A 7,873-nucleotide genomic window follows, 5' to 3' on the forward strand; every position below is an offset into this window, starting at 1 on the left:
GGCTAGAGTGCTCCTTAGAGGCAAGGATGGAGAGACTTCATCTTACTTCCTTTTGGACATGTCAGGAGAGAGCAGTCCCTGAGAAGGACCGTGTGCTTGGAGGGGCCGTGAGAAAGAGGGAGGCCCTTAAGGAGATGGAGGGAGACAAGGGCTGCATCGGTGAGTTTGGGCATAGCCACAATGGTGAGGACGGACGGCACCGGACTGTGCAGTGCTTTGTTCTGTTGGGCACGGGGTGGGTCAGAACGGACTTCATGGCATCTAGCAACAACTTTGGGCTTCTTGAAGTCATATTTTAGAATTTTCTTTTGTGTCTCTGGCGAAGCTTATTCTTAAGTCTTTCATGTTTTTCAGAGCTATGCTACATGGGATTCTTTTCCTGATTTCTTTTTTCAGTGTAGAGAAATCTAAGTAAAATTGAAATGGACTGGAAGTCCTTCGTGACAAACAAGTTCTTCTCAGACAAACAAACATAAAGAACATGGTGATCTTTCTTTCTCTTTCTGCCCCTCTCCCTTTGCTCCCTTGCTCCCTGCTACCCTAGGTCACCATCAAAGAAAGTTCCTTTGGGTGTGAAGATAGTTCATGATTTCCTGTAATAGCAGTCTTGTGCACTATTTGCCCATGTGTGATTGGTTTACTTGACTCAGCACAGTGTCCCCAGGTGCATTCCTATTATGAGGCATATCCCAGATTCATCATCGTGTAGATTGATCTTGTGCTCCGTCTCTTGCATGAATGCTTCTATCAGTCCCTGTAGCTTTCTTGTGAATTCTCTGGGATTTCCTATGTATAGGATGATATCATCTACAAAAGGGGGAGTTTGGCTTCATTCTTACCAACTTGGAGGGCTTTTCTTTGGCTTTCTTGCTTTGTTGCTCTGGCTGGACTTCCAGCACAATATTGAATAGGCTTGTCGACAGGAGACATCCTTATCGGATTCCTGTTCAGAAGGGGGATGCTTTCAGGTTGCTCTCCACTGAAAGTAATGCTGGCCATTGGTTTTATGTCTAGATTTTAGTTATGTTGAGGGTTCCCCTTCTATTGTTATTTTTCTGGGACTTTTTTTTTAAAATCAGGCCTAAATACTGATTTCATCAAATGCCCTTTCTGCATCAGTTTATGATCATGTGGTTATTGTAGTCTATGCATGAGGTGGAGTATGTTGATTGCTTTCCTAATGTTGACCCATCCTTGCATCCCTGTCACGAATCCCATTTGGTCAGGAGGTATTATTATTATTATTGATATAGAGCTGTATTGTTTTAGCTAGGATTTTGTTGAGAATTTCTGTGCCCCTATGTTCATGTATATATGTGCATGTATATATGGTGTATATGGTTTCTTTGCCTGGCTTTGGTATCAGGTTATGCTTGCTCCATAGAATACACTTGAGAATACTCCTTCCTGGTTTATGATCTGGAATAGTTTGCGTAGGATTGGTGTCAGATCTTTTTTGAAAGCTTGGTAGAAGTTTGTGTATAAGCACCTTTTTGTTGTTGAGAGGTTGTTGGTTTGTTTTTGTTTTTTCATGCTCTCTTAATTTCTTTCGCTTTCTTTCTTATTTTTGGTTATAAATCTGTTCAGGTTGTCTACTTCAGTCCATGTTAGTTTAGGAAGATAGGCTATTTCTAAAAGTTTGTCCATTTTCTCTAGTTGTTCATTGTGTTGTTCTTCATAGTTGTTAACCATTTCATTTGTGTCGGTTTGGTTGTAGCCTACTTAATTTCTTATTCGTGTCCTTTGCATCTTTTCCTTCTTGTCCTTTGTTGGCTTTGCCAGTAGTTGGTTGACTTTGTTAATTCTTTCAAAGAAGTCACCAGGTTCACAACTTACTGGGTTTTACTTTTTTCCCTCATGTATTTCTGATTTAATCTTTATCATTTCTTTTCTTCTGATAGCTATAGGCTTATTTGGCTGCACTTTTTCTTATTGTTGGAGATGTTAGAGTAAGGTGTTGATTTTGTTTCTGTTTCTTATGTTTTGATGTCTGTGTTTATTGCTATAAATTGCCATCTGAGTACTGCTTCTGCTCTGTCGAAAGGTTTTGGTACATTGTGTTTTCATCCTCATTTGATTAAAGGGATTATTTAATTTCATTTTTTACTTACTCTATCACCTAGTAGTCTTTAAGCAGGCTATTAATCAAGAATGAGCCAGAAGGCCTATCTAGACTTGATTCTGGATTGTGGACTAGAGTCCAAGTTATTTCCATTGTCGGGGGGCACTGAGTAGTTTTTGGGTTTTTTCTTCTGAAAAAGAGGTGGTAGATCGAATGAGTTTGGGAATCTGTGCTCTAGAACAGGGGTTGGCAAACTTTTCAGGCAGAAGAGCCAATCCTGCCCCTCACAGCAATTTGAAAAGTATTCAAGAGCCATAAATATATTTCTACCAACAAATGAAATCACCAAGGTCTGAATAAATCCTTTAACTTTTTCAATTTTACCAAAGAGCTGCAGATGGCTCCCAAGCCACAGTTTTGTTTACCCCTGCTCTAGAGGAAGACAGTCTAAAAAGAAGGGCCTGACACTCGACTCCCCCACCCCCCAAAACCCACAAAAACCCAACCAATGAAAACCCTAGGAGTAACAATAGTCCAGTGCCCCGACCCATGGTAAGGATGGTGGGTGCCGAGCCATGCAGTTTGTTTCCTTCCATTGTGCATGGAATCTCCCGGAGCCGGGGCCCACGCCACTGTAGCTAACAAGAGCAGCATGCTTTGGGCCAAAGCCCGGAATTCCCCTTGACTCACCCTGGCTTTGCTGAGTAATCCTAGTCATTCTAACTCAAACCCTAACCTTTGCTCGCACATTCATCAGTTGGTTTGGAAACGATCCCTCACAGGACCGCCACTCACGATCGTGGGCTGGCACTCGGGCCGGACAGGAGGGTCATCAGCTACAGCTGCTCTGAGTGCAGGCCTGTTGCTAAATGGCACCTTCTGTTTGGCTCTGTCTTCTGTCAGGGAACTTGGGGTTTCCTTGGGGAAATCTGTCGTCACCCTTAAGTAGCACTGCAGCTGCATGCTTTTTCCCTATTTGCTTTTTCGCCACAGCTTCTCTCTCGTGCTTCCTGTCAACGTGCTATCTTCCAGGCATCCCACAAGTCTTCGGACCTGCTGTTCTCTAGCGCCATCACGAATGATTCTTTTAAATATCTTTTTTGACGTTTCCCTTGGCACCGGCACGGGACAGGAAGCTGGCATCTGTGTTTAGGGTGTCCTCTTGAGCCCAGGACATTGACCGACGCTTGTAAGCTTTTTGCCTGAATTGTATGTGTACCGTAATGAAACACAGTGCTGCCGTTCTCTGCACGCACGGTTGTGGCATGCTTCTGGGGCTTTGGACTGGCTTTCTTTGTCTGCACTCAAATACTTTTCCTACTTTTCCCACCTTGTCCCCCCACCCGCACCCCCGGGGCAACATTGTAAGCTCTTACTTGTCTTTGAAGACTCAACCCAAGCATTCTCTTCTCTGAGCTCACCAACTGACTAATGATCTACCCAAGGAAATGACATCTATTTTTCGAAAGTCTCATATTGGGTTAAGCCCCCTTCTCTAACCCCTGTATACAGTATACACATGTACAGTTTTATGTATGTATGTAGACACTCACATCACTAGGGTTGACAGGCAAACTATTTGGGGCATACTGAATTTTAAATAAGTATTCACTGCTAATCTAAAATTAAAAATTAACTGGTCCTCTTTTTTTTTTTTTCCCCAATCAGTAAGGCTATCTTCTCTGTTGCTGTATCTAAGCCTCTTGCCATCGGCCAGTTCAGGTTCACGGCTACCCCCATGTTTCAGGGCTGTGGGGTTTCAGGAGCGGCCATCTCACAGAATTCGATTGCCAGGCCTTTCTTCTGTGGTGTCACTGCGCATGTTCAGACAGCCAGGCTTTCTGGTCTACCCCAAACTCACTGCCGGCTATGAGTCCCACTTCTGGTGAGTCTGCAGGACAGAACAGAGCCAGCCCGAGGGCTGTCCGTCTCTGTAGGAGCAGGTTCACCTTTCTCACAGGGAGCAGCTGCCGATTTTCTGGTTAGCAGCCCAACACTAACCCACGATGCCACCAGGTACAAACCGCTCGCACCTGCTCTACCGCAGAGAACTCATCGGACCACACGTGCGCCTCCCCTTTGGGAGTTCCTCGGGAGCAGGACCCAGATTTGTTTTTGGGTGATGGGTTGGGAAGTCCGTAAGTAGTGCGTACATGCGTGCGTGGGGGTAAAAGACAGGAGAGGCCATTTCTTTTATCTCTGGACCCCGAGTGAATACAATTGTCTGACTGGTTAGGTTAGGTTACAGTGAACCCTCGTTTATCGCGGTTAATCGGTTCTAGACCCTACCGTGATAAATGAAATTCCGTGAAGTAGGATTCCTTATTTGTAAATCAAATATTTTCGTAGTTAGAGCATAGAGGAGATGAAAAAACACCCTTTAGTCACCATGACACTCGTATTACCCAATTTATTAAATGAAAAAGGGAAAATGCAGTAAAACATTTTGGACATTACAACGATCATTTATTATTTATTATATTATGAAGTACAACGGATGGAGCGAACGGAAGACTCATTCAAGTCAAAATGGCGTGCAACCTCCACGATTTTCTTGCCATCTTTGATCATATCCAAAAGTTTTACCTTTTCCTGGATGGTGAGCATCTTCCTCTGGCGCTTATTTTTATTGTCAGAAGGCTTAGAAGAAGCAGCTCGTTTAGGAGCCATCATAGGGCTTAGGTAAAATTTCTTAAAATCGCAAACAATTACAGTACACTGTACAAAAGCAAAAATGCATCTGATACGTAGCTCCGATACGTAGCGATGCAGACAGAAGCGTGTACAGTATGAGCCAATCAGTGGCAGTAATGACAGAGCATGCGCTGTTACGCAAAAACCGCGATAGAGTGAAGCCGCGGAAGTCGAAGCGTGAAGTGGCGAGGGTTCACTGTATATTCATTGGTTACAATAATGGAAACAAATTCAAGTCCAATTAAGCAATGTAGAGTGTATCCTCGGGGTAACTCCAGGGCAAGAGTGCAGCTGGTCGCAGGAAGTGCAAGCCCTCCTTGTTCTCCGTCCCGCTTCACTGAGCTGATGGGCTTCCTTTTGCCCAGGCCACTCGGCTAGCTTCGAAGACGACTGTACAACACCGGTACATGGTCGCACCTCCATTCAAGACGCACACCCAAACTCGCCAAACTCCACCATCGAGTCGATTCCGACTCATAGCAAGCGGGTTGGAAACCAGTGGGGATCCAAGGCTGTACCTGTTTACAGGGATAGAAAGTCTGTTCTTTCGCAGAGTGGCTAGTGGGTTTGAACGAACCGCCCCAGTGGGTTTCCAGGGAGTATATGTTTCCAGGAATAGAAAGTCTGATTGTTCTTTCGCAGCGTGGCTGGTAGCTTCGAACAACTGATCTCTCAGTTGGGAGGTCATTGCCCAGCCCAGTGTGCCACCAAAGATCCAGAGGCAGACCCTTCCCCTCCATTCTAATTCCTACAGAAAAGCCCATGCTCCGTCTGCGCGTGAGTATCTTGTAAAAGCAGTCTGCCCCCCGTGGTTTCACAGTGAAGGAAGGCAGACTCTGAGAAGTCACCTCGTATATGCAGGTGCTCAAGGGACACTTGTGTTTTTAAAGGCAAGTTCTTTAACAGTGTTCTCGCTGAAGAGCTATAGAAAGATGGATCGTTGGTCTCAGAGCCATGGATAGCTGGGCTCTGCAGCTCCCGGGTTAATTTTAGCCCAGGACTACAGAAGCAAGCCTCTGATCGCCTTCGTCTCTCCGGGTTGGCTCTAGACAGTCTGGAGTTGGATTAGGGTTTCTTGCCTAGTGAATGTTCAGCGCAGACTGAGCATTTTGCACGCTGATGCCATCCTGTTTATAGCTGGTCTGGAGCAGAAGCTCTCATTTGCACGTCTTAATTGGCTCACTAACTTCTTCTTTCAAATTTACTTTATGTGGCAGCCCTTTGTGGGAAATGTGTGAATTAACAAGCAAAGAAAACACTTGTAAAATTCTTGCTGGACTGCTTAAGAGAGCAAAGATTCACTTTCTTCCTTTTAAATGATTCGAAAAAGAGCTCTTTATACAAGTGGATTCCCACACGTCTTCCCTTCTTGAATTCCTGTTTGCAGATGCCATTCAATGCCAAACAAAAGTCAACATACCTCCAGGCAAGTGGCTGTTGTTGTTTTTCCCACCCAGTGTAAATTGGTCTCCTTTTACCACCCCAAGGAAATGTGTTTTTCTCCTCAGATCTTCATTTGCCTCCAGGAAGGGGCCCTTTGTTCAGTGGTGATGGAACGGAAAGGAAAAGCCAAAATAAGAGCAAAGAACCATGACTAGAAATAGAATCACATTCAGTGGACACATGGAAGCAGTTATTCCAATACACTAATGGACCACACAAACATCAGTCTCTATCTAGAACTAGATGGTGCCCGCCTCCCACAACCGACCGCTCTGAAAAAGATCACATGCAAAAGTCTTGGATAGATGTGAGAAAAGTGTGGCACAAAACTCAAAATCATCAGAGGCCAGGCTTCCTGGTCAGAGAAAGCCTGACGGAGCTCCCCACACTGAACTGATCCCTCTGGTGGAATAATCAACCATGGCAGATCAGACGGGCCACATGTCCGCAGCGTCCAAGTTCAGTGGGTTGGGAAAGAAGGAGGGCGGACACAAGAAATGGGAAGGAAGCCGAGATAAGTAGGTAAGTGCTGGCGCCCTGAGGGAATTGCAACTGACCAGGTGACACAGGATGAGCACGAATTGTTCAAGGTCAAGGTGATGATCTGCTCTGCCAACCGTTGGCAGTCACAGTCCACACAATTTTAAAAAAATCAGAAGCCAGTGAGGAGGATCTTTGTGCTTCTCTCTCAACCTGGTAAACACCCATGCCTGATATCCTTTAGGATTTTCCTGAACAACCCGGAAAGCCTCCATAAGCAGGTTCGGAGCTGCCCTGGAGTTAGATCACCTCGGACATGGGATGATCCTGTGCACCACCCAATGAAATACTTCACCGATTTTGGCATGTGGAACTATTGTGATTCATAGGGTCGTGGTGGCTGGGTTTTGAAGAAGCTCACCCGGGCCTTTCCTCATAGTGCTTTTTCATCTGTAAGCTTCCCTGAAGCCTGCTCGGCACCCCAGTAGCCTCTAAGGTGGTAGCTGCACATGAGGTGCATTGGCGGAGAATCGAGTCAGGCTTTCCCATGTGGAAGATGAGAATTCTACCCCTGAACCCGTCTTGTCCGCTCCTTCATTAGACTTCTATATATTGAAGTTTGGGAGGTTCCACGGCAGCCTCACTGTTTCCGATAATTGGAGCAATAGGAAGCCTACCAGGACACTAAGCTACTTTGAGTTGAGATTTTCCACACCCCACAACCAGTCTAAAGTGTGGTAGCTTTCCATGAGACATGTTATAAGCAAAAGGGGACCAAAGAATGATTTCCATTTCTCTGTTATTATCACTTCATCTCCTTGTCCTGGAGGAAAAATAGTAGCTTACAGTGAGACGTTTCCATAAATGATTGATTTGTAGATGTGGTCCACGTTCAGTGGCAGTAGAAGCTAATTTAAAAATTAGGTAGCGCACTTGGTTGCTTAATAGTATGGTTGGAGGTTGAAGCCAACACTGAGGAGTCACGAAAGAAAGGTCTGGTGATCTACCTCCCAAAAAGTCAGCTATCGAAAACCCCAAGGAGCATAATTCTACTAGGACACACCTAGAATTGACTTGGTCGTAACTTAACAAAAAATTTTAAAAATATTTCCCAGTCATGAAATTAATCCCCTGAAGAAATATGAGAGGAGGAAATGGTGATTTTACGAAGCTAATGCCCTGTAATTTTAGTTT

Source organism: Echinops telfairi, unplaced genomic scaffold (genome assembly GCF_000313985.2).
Source record: "Echinops telfairi isolate 266 unplaced genomic scaffold, ASM31398v2 ScPeMD7_5868;HRSCAF=6743_0, whole genome shotgun sequence".
Taxonomy (NCBI): Eukaryota; Metazoa; Chordata; class Mammalia; order Afrosoricida; family Tenrecidae; genus Echinops; species Echinops telfairi.